General features: G+C 32.1%; 1 long non-coding RNA gene across 1 annotated transcript; it reads left to right on the top strand.

Moving 5' to 3' along the window:
- Positions 1-4937: 4937 nt before the first annotated feature.
- On the top strand, positions 4938-7047 carry LOC133036451 (uncharacterized). The gene is made up of 2 exons (XR_009687090.1): positions 4938-5845; positions 5948-7047. It is a non-coding gene; the product is annotated as an uncharacterized LOC133036451 (long non-coding RNA).
- The last annotated feature ends 4625 nt before the right edge of the window (positions 7048-11672 follow it).

The following is an 11672-nucleotide window of genomic DNA, read 5'->3' as shown; positions in this document are numbered from 1 at the left end:
CAGTCCTAGGTACCAAGTTCTCTTCCAAATATAAATCTAATTCGGACTTCATATTTTCTACTCGATAGGAAGCTCTAACATATATGTCAAAGTTAGAAAGGGCATCCATTCGCCGTGTCGAAGAAGATGATACCATTCGAAATGTAGGACACAGAGTACTTGAATATTCGATAAACGTGCTATTCTCAACCATGGACAATGGATACTCATGCTTAACGATCATTTGAGTCAATTTGATCCTTGCTAAATCAGGATCAAAGTTGAAAGGAACAGAAGGACTTGTAGTTGGATTAGCGGCAAGTTGGGCCTTTCTAACTGGACACCTCTTCACGTGAGCATTTAAATGAGTAGTCCCCGCAGTACTTCCTCCCACAAACTTACGCCCGTAGTGATTACAAACCGCTTTAATTTTACCATCAATTTCTTGTCGAGTAAAATGATCCCATGCATGAGATGTTCTTTTTCTCCCTGTATTCTCATTTTCATCTAATGTATTACTAACAGATTGTATTTCTTCAACATTAGTTGATGGCACAAAATTAACATCATCCTCAGAATTAGAACCGATTTGACCAGACATTATTCTTTAATCAACCTACAATAACATCATATTGTCATGTCTATCAATGCACATAACTACTTAAAAAATATTATAAATATATTTTTAAAAAAATTGGACAGCATTTTTCCTATTTTATTAACCTAACCATTTGTCAATTTCAATCACAAACAATTAGATAATACACAAGTTTTCATCCTTATATCACCGCAGCATATAAATTTCACAGATCCTACTTCACTAAAATAGGCAAGTTATCAACCTTCAATTATCACCGCAACACACAAAATCACAGAACCTATTTCTCTATGGATGAATACATAAAATATTCAAACTCTTCTATTAAATTATGAGAAATACAACATTTTGAACATCAAATTAAAAATATAAATGGATTAATATCTACAAGTTCTTAAAGAAAAGAATGTTATATTATAGTAAAAGTACCTTAATCTCATCTCATCCACAAGCTCTTGAGGTGCAACCATGGTGTTCAAAAACTCATCAACTTGTTTTAGAATTTATTCCTATCATGTAAATCCAAGTTTTTAATTTTCTATCCATTTATTCACACACAAATATATTATACATTTGAATTAATAAAAGAGCTAATTTTTCATTGTACGTACCTATTATCAAAGCAGGTGGTACAATGCCAACAACTAGAGATTTCTGGATTCTCTCTCCTCTTAGATCTGAAAAAGGCGACAACAACAACAACAATTTGGGAGAACAATTTAGATTATTGAAATCCTATACATGCTTCCAATAATTAAGTAAAATTAAACCATATTAGATTATTAACTTTGACAACAATACTAGCTTAACCAAATTATATTCGTACTACATACAAATGGCAAATTATAGAGAAGAGAAAGACCTGTTTTGCTCTAGACATGCCAATTGATAACAGTTCATGCATAAGTTCTTCCCATATAAGTTGGCCATTGAAAAACAGATTGTTCCCAGTCTGCATTACAAAAATAAATAAATAAATAAATAAATAAATAAATATAGCAGTATCAATGATTAAATATTTATCTTCATAAACCAAAAACATGCTTCCAGCTCAGTATCAATGCACACAAATATAAAGCTACTGAACCAATTATAGTTAAGACTTAAGACACGAAATAGGGGCTTGCACAAGGATTTTAAATATAGTACCATGGTTCTATGATGATTAATAACAAATTAAAAGAAAAGATGATTAATAACAAATTAAAAGAAAAGATGATTAATAACAAGAGAAAGCAAGAAATACATATGTTATATTTTTTTTAAGAGATATTGATATCGACATAATGTTTAATTAATTATGCAGTAGTTTTAGAGTACAACCATTATTATTTTTTTACATTATAATATCGTTATTAATTCAATTAAGTATCGAGTCTTATATACTTTAATATAATAACTATAATAGAATATCCTTAGTTAATAACAAGACGACAAGTTTATAGAAAGTGGTAGGCACTAATAGTACCCAAATTTTGTAAGAAAAATAAATGATATAACATTTTTATTTTCTTCTTAATATCGAGCCAAATAGTAGAATGGATATAATTCATGTTATTATTGGAATTAATCATGAAAGGAAAATAGGAGATTTTTTTATAGATATTAATAGGAGAAAAAAAAAACATAACAAATATCTAAAATAAGGATAGTAAATAAAATAGAAACAACATCCAGAAAAATGACAATAATATCGACAAAATTGTTAGGTATATGTATTTATATATACACTAAAGAATTTATATATATATATCTAAAATAAAAGGAGAGAAAAATATAAAATACATCCGATGCAAACATAATACCGCCAATCAACTATCAAGGTTATAACACAACACAAGTAGTTTGGTAAAAGGATATGTATTTGAATTTCATTAAAAAAAAGATATGAATTTGATTTAAAAAATCCTTTTGAATGAACCATATATATTACCAAAAAAATTCACTAGATACAAGATACTGCCAGTTAAAAAGATCTTCTATGAGTAGTTTTGGTAAAAGAATATGACAAAATCCTTATGAAATCAGCACCTAGTATTTTTACCTATATAAGTAGCATTTTCATTAAAATTAGATTGTATACTAAATAAGTTAAATTCAATTGGATTTCCTGCATTTCATAGATCTTTTAAAACCTATAAATTCTCATGGCAAATACTAAGAAATTCACAACTTGCAAATACTAAGTAATTATTAATACTTAGAATTACAAATTATTAAACAAATAGATAATAGCAATGGAATTAGGTGGGGTAGTCATGAAAAGGTGGATGGTGGTGTTGATTGTGGTGGTGGGACTGATGTTCTTTGTGGGAACTGAAGCTGTTAGAGTTCTTGATCAGTGCCCTAAACAAGAAGTTTTTGAATTCACTATCAACCCATGCACTCCCTCTGCATGTACTCAGGAATGCAAACTAACTGTTGGTCAATCGTTTTTGAAGGCCTACTGCAATGCTGACACACTCTGTTTGTGTTATGGTTCAGAACCATGCCACTAGACACTATTACGAAACAAAGCCTTTCTAATTATGTCATATTGTCACTCAATTATGTTGCTTTTTTTACAATAATAAACATTCAATAAAATTTTATTATTTCATTTTCAAGTTTGCAATATATGATTATTTTTTCTATTTTTTGAGATTAAATATTAGTCGTGATCATTTACATATAGTGATATGAGATTATCTTCACGTGCCAAATGAACAAGTAATTCGATTAGTTTAATGTGCAAAAAACTATGACTTTGGCCATGTTTCTCATTTAAAGTTTTTTTAACACCAAAGACAACAGCCCGTACATCATTTAAAAGGAAATCTAGGTAATTCAGCATATGTCAGTAGTAGGATGTTCAGTATTTTGTGTGCAATCCTAGAGAACAACACAGAAAAATAAAGACAACAACAGAGAAAAATCAGAGCCAGTTTGAGTGAGATCCTCCGAGAGTGTTGTTGGTGTGTTCTTGTAATTGAAAACAAAGAGAGATTTGTAAGTATCAAAAAGAGAGAAAATAAGTGAGAAATCATAAAGTTGTAAATCAAATATTGTAACCTGATTGTTGATAAATGGATTCAAGCTTTGAGGGCTTGACGGAGACGTAGCCGATATTATTGGGCTAACTCCGAGATCAAATTGGTGTCTCCGTCTTTACCATTTTTATTTGTATTCTCTCATCTCACTCTTATTATTCATTCTGGTATTTGTATTTGTGTGAGTTTTGTGTTCTTGCTATTTTTCGGTTTTGGTGTGTTGAGATTAAAGGGGTGTGTTTTTTGGGTTTAGTATTTTCGAGAAAAAGAAAAGAGGAGTAAGAAAATAAAACTTAGAAAACCCTAACTATTTTGTTGCTTCCATTTAGAAGAGAAGATAAAAAATTTAAGAACCCTAACCCTAGAAATTGTGTGCGGCTGTAGCAAGAAGAAGAAAAGAAAATAACCCCATAAACCCTAGCTGTCATTTGTGTTTTGATAGAAGAAGAAGAGAAAGAAAGAAAGCCAAAACCCTAGAATATTATTTAGTGGTGCCGTGAGTTATGAGGAAAAAGAAGTATATTTGAAATTCTTTGAGAGGGAAATAGTGCAGCTGCCGAATAGTGAAGTATTAGGGTTTGATCAAGAATGAGTTTTTTATATTACGATATTAGGGTTTCCTTAGATTGGGCTGGTATATATTGTTATTGGGTCGAAATTAATATTAAAAGGAAAAGAGTTGACCTTTGATTGGACAGAGAATATTGGGTTGATCTTTATTCTTGTTGGGCTACTCGTGTATGACCCATTTTGAGTAGAAAGAGAATCTTTGACTTGTGTTGACTCTTTGTTGTTGGGCTCTTTGTGTTTGGGTCTGAAAGAACTATTGCAATTGTTATTTTTAATAATACTAATTATTTTGTGGACGGATAAATTAATAAGTTTAGAAAAATACCATTTTGCATATTGTACTAATTTTGTTTCTTTGAACTGTGCTGGACAAAAACAAAAGCTGCAGATTTTACTTTAAAAATTCCAATAGTGGTATCAGAGCTAATTAATTTCTGTAAAAAAAGATTCAAATTAATACATTCAAGAAGTGTAATAACTAAAATATTTAGTTATTATTTTCTATTACGTTAGTCTAGATGGCTCGATGTAAAAATAGTGATTGCATAAAATAAGTGAGCTTCTTAAACATAATAATATTTTTCAGAATTATATAAGATGTGTGTTAGTCTCAAAAATAATAAGAATATGAGTATTATTAGAAATGAGTTAATTTTGGACTTTCATTAATTATTATAGGTTTTGAATTATACTCTTTATGAATTTGGCTTACGTAATTAAGAGTTATTTTGATATTTAATTGTGTAAATAATGGTAAATGTTTTAAAATTTTTATTTATGTTGCATTAAGAGTGAGAGAGTCAGTAGATAGATCCTAAGATACTAGATGTGTGTCTTATTAAGTGATAAGGTTGATTGACATAAATTTGAATTATAATAGTAAATATTTAGCTAGCCTCATACGTGAATTATATGTCATGGTTAGTTAGATTAATCCAATGATTATAGTGAAGATGTAATTTGTATACAGCTAGGCACTTTTAAATGAATATGATTAATTAGGAGTCATAGAGAGAGAGAAAAAAATTTGGTAACAGAAGAACCAAATCTTATCGTAGAGGACCTAGAGAAAATTTTGTAGTGAAGTGACAAAAGATTTATTCCTTAAATTTTGGGAAGTAGCCATATATGTGTAACTTGAAGAGAAAATATAGTAAAAATAGTTGATAGTTTGAATAGAAGAAAAGTCAAATCAATCAAAGCTGTACTCTTCTTGGCTATTTGAAACAAACTCTCCACCTTTGGAACAATTCTTTAACCGAAATGGCATCTAGTAAGTTCTAGGATACCATGTGTCATCTGGTTTATTTCTTCATATATTTAATTAATGGTTCAACTCTAATAATAGCATATTTAGTGGAACGTGTATGTAGTTAACTTGAGCCTTATAAATACCACTACACTCAATACAAATATTGCACTTAAGCTCTATATCATCACTCTAATTCTCTCGTCCCTTTGTACGTTGCTACACATTACTCTACATCCCATATCTTATTTTTTATAAGCTCTATATATAAGCCATCCATACACCATCAAATTTCTCTTATAACCATCACAATCATCCTCTCATAAACATATATAGATATATATACATATCTTTCATCATATTGGCATCACCATCTCCATCATTTTATAATGTTCAACTAGATCTCTTTTGAAAGCAAAGGTAATTTTATAATTTTTGGGTTTGTAGGTATTTAAGGTTAAGATTTATATATATATATAAACACTATTATGATAAGTTCTAATTAATAAGTGTGAAATCTAGGTTTGTCATAGAACAATTATTATTTCTCAAAGATTTCTCTTATTGCAATCAAGGTTAACACTCCACATCCGAGGTAAGGAAATTAAGTAGAAAAAAACATAAGTTTTCTGTATGTAATAACATTCATAGAAAGAGTGGGAATAGTAAAAGAGAAGTTAACTAAGGTCTTCTGCCCAACTCTTTATTGTCTGTTATTTAATGTACTGTATAATATATATTTAAATAATATGTTTATAAGATTCATGTTATTTATGTATGTTTACAGTATTAGAGCATGGCCATTGCTAAAGATATATATTTAAATAATATGTTTATAAGATTCATGTTATTTAAGTATGTATGTAAATAGTGTGTTTATAAGATTCACATTATTTAATTATGATTGTTATGTTATTTAAATAATGTATAGTAGTTTGCCATTATTTAAATTAGATAGATTATAGTTTATGTGACATGGTTTGACTGAGAAGATAATGGTTAAATACTTGATTATTGGGTCTATATGGTAGATAGGGGGCCATTTAGTAGTGGGTATGATTTTACTGAACCCAGCCCTCCGCCATTATTTAGTCCAATAGCTCGAGTTTATTTGCCAAAGTCGGACTCGGGCGTAATCATTATTATGTGATTTAGCTTAGAACCTAGTTATTAGTGACTAGTGATATAATTAAGTTTATGTTTTGCTATCTGTCTAAATGTGTGCATGTGCATTTTAGTTTAGTGTTGTTTTTATTTATGTGACTACCTGACACACATTTCCTTACTGAGTTTAGTAGCTCACCCTTATTAAATTACCATGTGCAGACCAAAGTAACTAAAAGTCTAGAATGCCGGTGGCGAGTGGAACTTTGGACGCTTGTGTGTGTGAACTCGCTGAGGGCCATATAACTGCGGGCGGTCTAGGGCGCTCTGTTTATTTATTTACGTTATTAAACTTATGTCGCAATTATTTTAGTTATTAATTATTGTGTTTTTTTTTACGAAAACTGGCCAGTTGTGAACATTTTCAAGTATTAAATAAAAATGCGACATTATGATTTTCCGCGTTTAACGCTTGTAAATAAAATTAATATTTTTATAAAAGTACGGGCGTTACAGTTTGGTATCAGAGCCACAGTTTTATCGGTCCTGAACGTTCTCACGAGTTACACACATCAGCCAAAAAGTTTCCGCTTGCCACCAAGTAAGTCCATTATATATGCTTGCATTTTATGTGCATTTTTTTTTTTTTTTGTAATTTCTAAATTTGCATTTTACTTAAAAAAAAAAAAACTTAGTACCAACATCCAAGTTTAGGTACTACCCCTATGAAATAATTTTTTAATACATATAAATATATTTCAAGTTAGTTTAAAATAAAATTTTTGGGAGAAATTTTAGAGCTTGATGTTAGATAGCACCATATGACTCTTGAAAAAAAAATCATAGAAATTTTTGCTTTAAGTAACCATATAAAAAAAAATGTGTGTCTTATTATTTTATGTGATTATTTATTTTATCTTTGAATAAATAGAAATTATTTGTGAACTAGTTATGTAAGTATGGGCTTTATTTTTTATTTTTTTGAAAATAGTGATATCTTATTTAAGTTTATCTTCTTTTAGAGATTCTTAGAAACAAACAAGAAACATTAGGAAATAATGTCTCCAAGAAGATCAGTTCGAATCAACGGCAATAGAAACATCCACGTGGATGCAGTTCCAGCACCCGCAAGGGGCGGAGGCCGATGTGATGGTCGACGCGGAGGCCGACGTGGAGGCCAAAGCGGTAGGGGAGGTAGAGAAGGAGCATCGATAGCATCGGTAGATGAAGTAGCACTCGAACAACAACAAGCACCTCCTAATCCTCAAGCTGAGATACTCTGAGAAAACGCTCGTATACGTGAGGAGCTAACTCAAGAAATTGCAAGGCTACGAGCTCAGAATGAGGAGTTACGCCGAAATCAAAATCCACCCGTTAGAAACCTAGCTCTTCAACCAGCTGCATTGAATCCAGAACCAATACAACATTTTGAACCTGTGTACGAGCGATTCAGGAAACAACAACCACCAATATTCAATGGGAGCCCGGACTCACTTGAAGCTGAGGAATGGTTGCGCTCAGTGGAGTCCATATTGGAATATATGGACCTCAATGATAGGGAAAGAGTATCCTGTGCTGCCAGCCTTCTTAAAAAGGATGCACGGATTTGGTGGGAAGTAGTAAGACAGAGTCGCAACATAACAACTATGACTTGGTTGGACTTTGTTGATGTGTTCAACAGGAAGTACTACAGTGCCGCCATACTAGCTGCAAAAGAAGATGAGTTTATGAATCTAAAGCAGAACAATCTCACTGTCACGGAGTATGCTAGGCAATTTGACAGTTTGGCAAAGTTTGCACAAGAGATCGTACCAACCGAGGCCCTTCGGGTCAAAAGGTTCTTGAAGGGGATGAACCCTATGATTAAAAAGGATGTGAAAATCATGGTGGGGACCAACACGGTTTATGTTGAGGTGTTAGAAAAAGCTCTCGAAGCTGAGTTGCTCGAAAATGATATAAAGAAGGAGAATGCTGCTAAGTGGGAAGATCGAAGAAACAATGGAGGAAATCAAGAGAATAAGAGAAAACACGAGGGAAATCACAATAATGATCGTGATAAAAAGGGGAAAGCAGTGGTCCAAAATTACAACAATGGGGTGAATAGGTCCTATGTAGAATTCTCAATTTGCCCCACATGCAATAGGAAACATCTTGGGGAGTGTAAGATGAAGTCAGGGGTGTGCTACAATTGCGGCCAGCTAGGCCATCTGAAGAAAAATTGCCCAAAGGGACAAAAGAAGGAGAACCAAGCTGCTCCTGCTAGAGTGTTTGCTCTCACCAGAGGAGAAGCGGCCAGAAGCAACACTGTTGTCTCAGGTCAGATTTCTATTTACGGATTGCCTTGTAATGTTCTCTTTGATTCTGGAGCTACTCATTCTTATATAGCTACTAGGGTAATTAATAGTATAGACAATGTTGGAAATTATTTTACCAGGATCTAGATTTACTAACAAGTATGTTGGATTAACAACCTAATATGAATTCTAAAACAATGAAAATAAACACATATAAAGTTAGAAAACCTTACAGTGGGTGCAGCGGAATAATATGACTCCTTCCGTTCAGATCTCTAGCCCTTGATTCCTTTCTGTAGCAGAGCATCACCAAGATCTGAACCTGGATCTTCTTTTCTCCTTCTTTGATGAAGAAATTCCATAGTCTTCCATACTATGATTGAGATACCACTTGATGTGTGTGGGCACTACTCATCTCACAAGAATTTCGAAAATTCTCTCTCTTTTCTCTCTTAATTTCGTGGCTTTTTTTTTCATACAAGAGAAGAGAGCAAGGTTGCTTTATATAGGGAAAAGGGAGAGCACAACTTTCCAAATAAATCAGTTTCCTTAATTACTGTGTAATCAATTAACTGCCTTATTTAGTGTGATCCACCACTTTCCTATTATAGCTAGGCTTTGATTAGCAATTACATGGCAATTAAAAATGAAAATAATAATTGGGAAACACAAAGGGAGTGCTCGGCCATAGAGGGAAAATGGGCCTCACTTGGATTTTGCAGTTTCCTCAATTTTATTTCTATTTCTCCAAAAATACCACTTTTCCAATTCTAATCATTTAAATGCCAAAACTAATTATTTAATAACTAAAATAGATTATTAAATAATATTGTCATTTAAAATAATTATTAATTAGACATACAAAGTCTCTTAATTAATAATTAAACCTAGAAACCCTTTTCTTTACGATTTCATCGTTAAACTGTGAGAATTCATAAAGTAGACATAGTCTAACTTTTAGAATTATAATTGATTAATTAAAATCAATTAACTGAGTCTTACAAGCAGTATGGCCTCAACTAGTATGGGGACCATGGGTCTATATAACCGAGCTTCCAATAAGTCGAACCGAATTTACCAAGTAAATTCCCTAACTTATTAATTCCTCATTGAATCCACACTTAGAACTTGGAATTGCACTCTCAGTCATATAGAAACGCTCTATATGTTCCACGATATAGACACGTCATTAGTTATCCATTGTTATAACCCTAATGTGATCAATGATCCTCTATATAGATGATTTACACTGTACAGGAATTAAATTACCGTAACACCCTACAATGTATTTTATCCTTAAAGCACTTAACCCTGTATAAATGATATTTCACCTAAGTGAAATGAGATCTCCACCATTTATCTTCGTTTGGTTAAGCTCGAAGGAAATCATCCTTTACTTCTATTTGCCAAATAGAAGCTATAGATTCCATATTTATGTTAGCGCTCCCACTCAATTGTACTACCGTGTTCCCAAAATGTACGTATCACCCTGATACAAAACTAGGCTTAACTAACAAATCAAAGAACACGAATAATACTCTTGAAATTGAGCCTAACCATATCAGGATTTCGATCATGTGATCTAGGATCAACTTATGATATTGAATTGAATAGATGTTTACGGTAAGTTTCAAAATCTAATTCAAAGTTCAATATCGGTCCATTCCAATGCATACTCCATGCATCCGATACTGGTAAACTTTGCCAATGTCCTGGAAAGGACATAACACTTTTCCAAGGTGTAAGAATACCTATCGCTGATTATACCATGTCAGTCTAAATCCAGTGTTCTGACAAATCAGGGAATCAACTTTTGAACATATAATAAAGATTATATTCCACTGTGCTGACAACACTATAATCTTTAACCAACTCATATGTTCTGGACTTAAAAAGAATTCATACATTATATACACATATAATCATGAAATAAATCATGTGAACCATGCAACATAAAATGTTATTTCTGATCTTTATTAATAAGTAAATCTGATTATATGAAATGAGTTTTATTTAGGGCATAAAACCCAACAAACTCCCACTTGCACTAATATAAAACAAAAAGTGCATTTCAAATAATCATTAACACCTTGATATACCAATCAAGTGTAATAGTAGTAAACTCCTCGTAATGGGATCTGACAGGTTGAATTAAACACAACCTCTTCTCCACCATTACTCTTCCTTAATCACAAAATCCTTTATAATGTGAAATTCCTCTATATATGTCTACTATCTTGGGATACTGGATTCTATACTTTTGGGCAACTACTCTTTTGTTATTCAGGAAATAACCCTAGTAGTTAAGGCAAGTTGGAACACTGCCACAAATGTATAGAACTTTCCTTAGACTGAAAAAGTATCTTTCCTGCAACTTTTAACATTCAGTCTCTTTCTGGTAGACCAAGAGATTTCAGATAGGTTTTTACACTTCTCCAAAATCACTACTCCACCCCCAAAGTAATCACCATCTCATCAATAGACTTTCTAGCACACAGGCAAGTCTCGAAATCTGATGTGGTGTAGTCTAAGAGTTTCAAAACCACCCTTATTGACTAACATATAGTTCCTCTTCTTAATCTTAAAAATTTACTTGATTGTCTTCCAATGTTCCTCTCCTGGATTAGTCTGATACTTACTCATTACTCCCACTCAACAGCAGGTGTCTGATCTAAGGCATGCATATTAAAGCATATCTGAGACCTCTCACTGTTGATTTAAGAATTCTTTCATGGCTTTATCTTTTCTGGAATATTTGAGACTTTTCCTTACATAAATAAAATCTATGTCTAAGAAGTTGTGAAGCTTCTATAGATTTCCATTGGAAAGAAAATGCATCAGCATCTCAT

Source organism: Cannabis sativa, chromosome 4 (assembly GCF_029168945.1).
Source record: "Cannabis sativa cultivar Pink pepper isolate KNU-18-1 chromosome 4, ASM2916894v1, whole genome shotgun sequence".
Lineage (NCBI taxonomy): Eukaryota > Viridiplantae > Streptophyta > Magnoliopsida > Rosales > Cannabaceae > Cannabis > Cannabis sativa.
The sequence above is the reverse complement of the archived record's forward strand: the minus strand, read 5'-3'. Positions and strand labels throughout refer to the sequence as shown.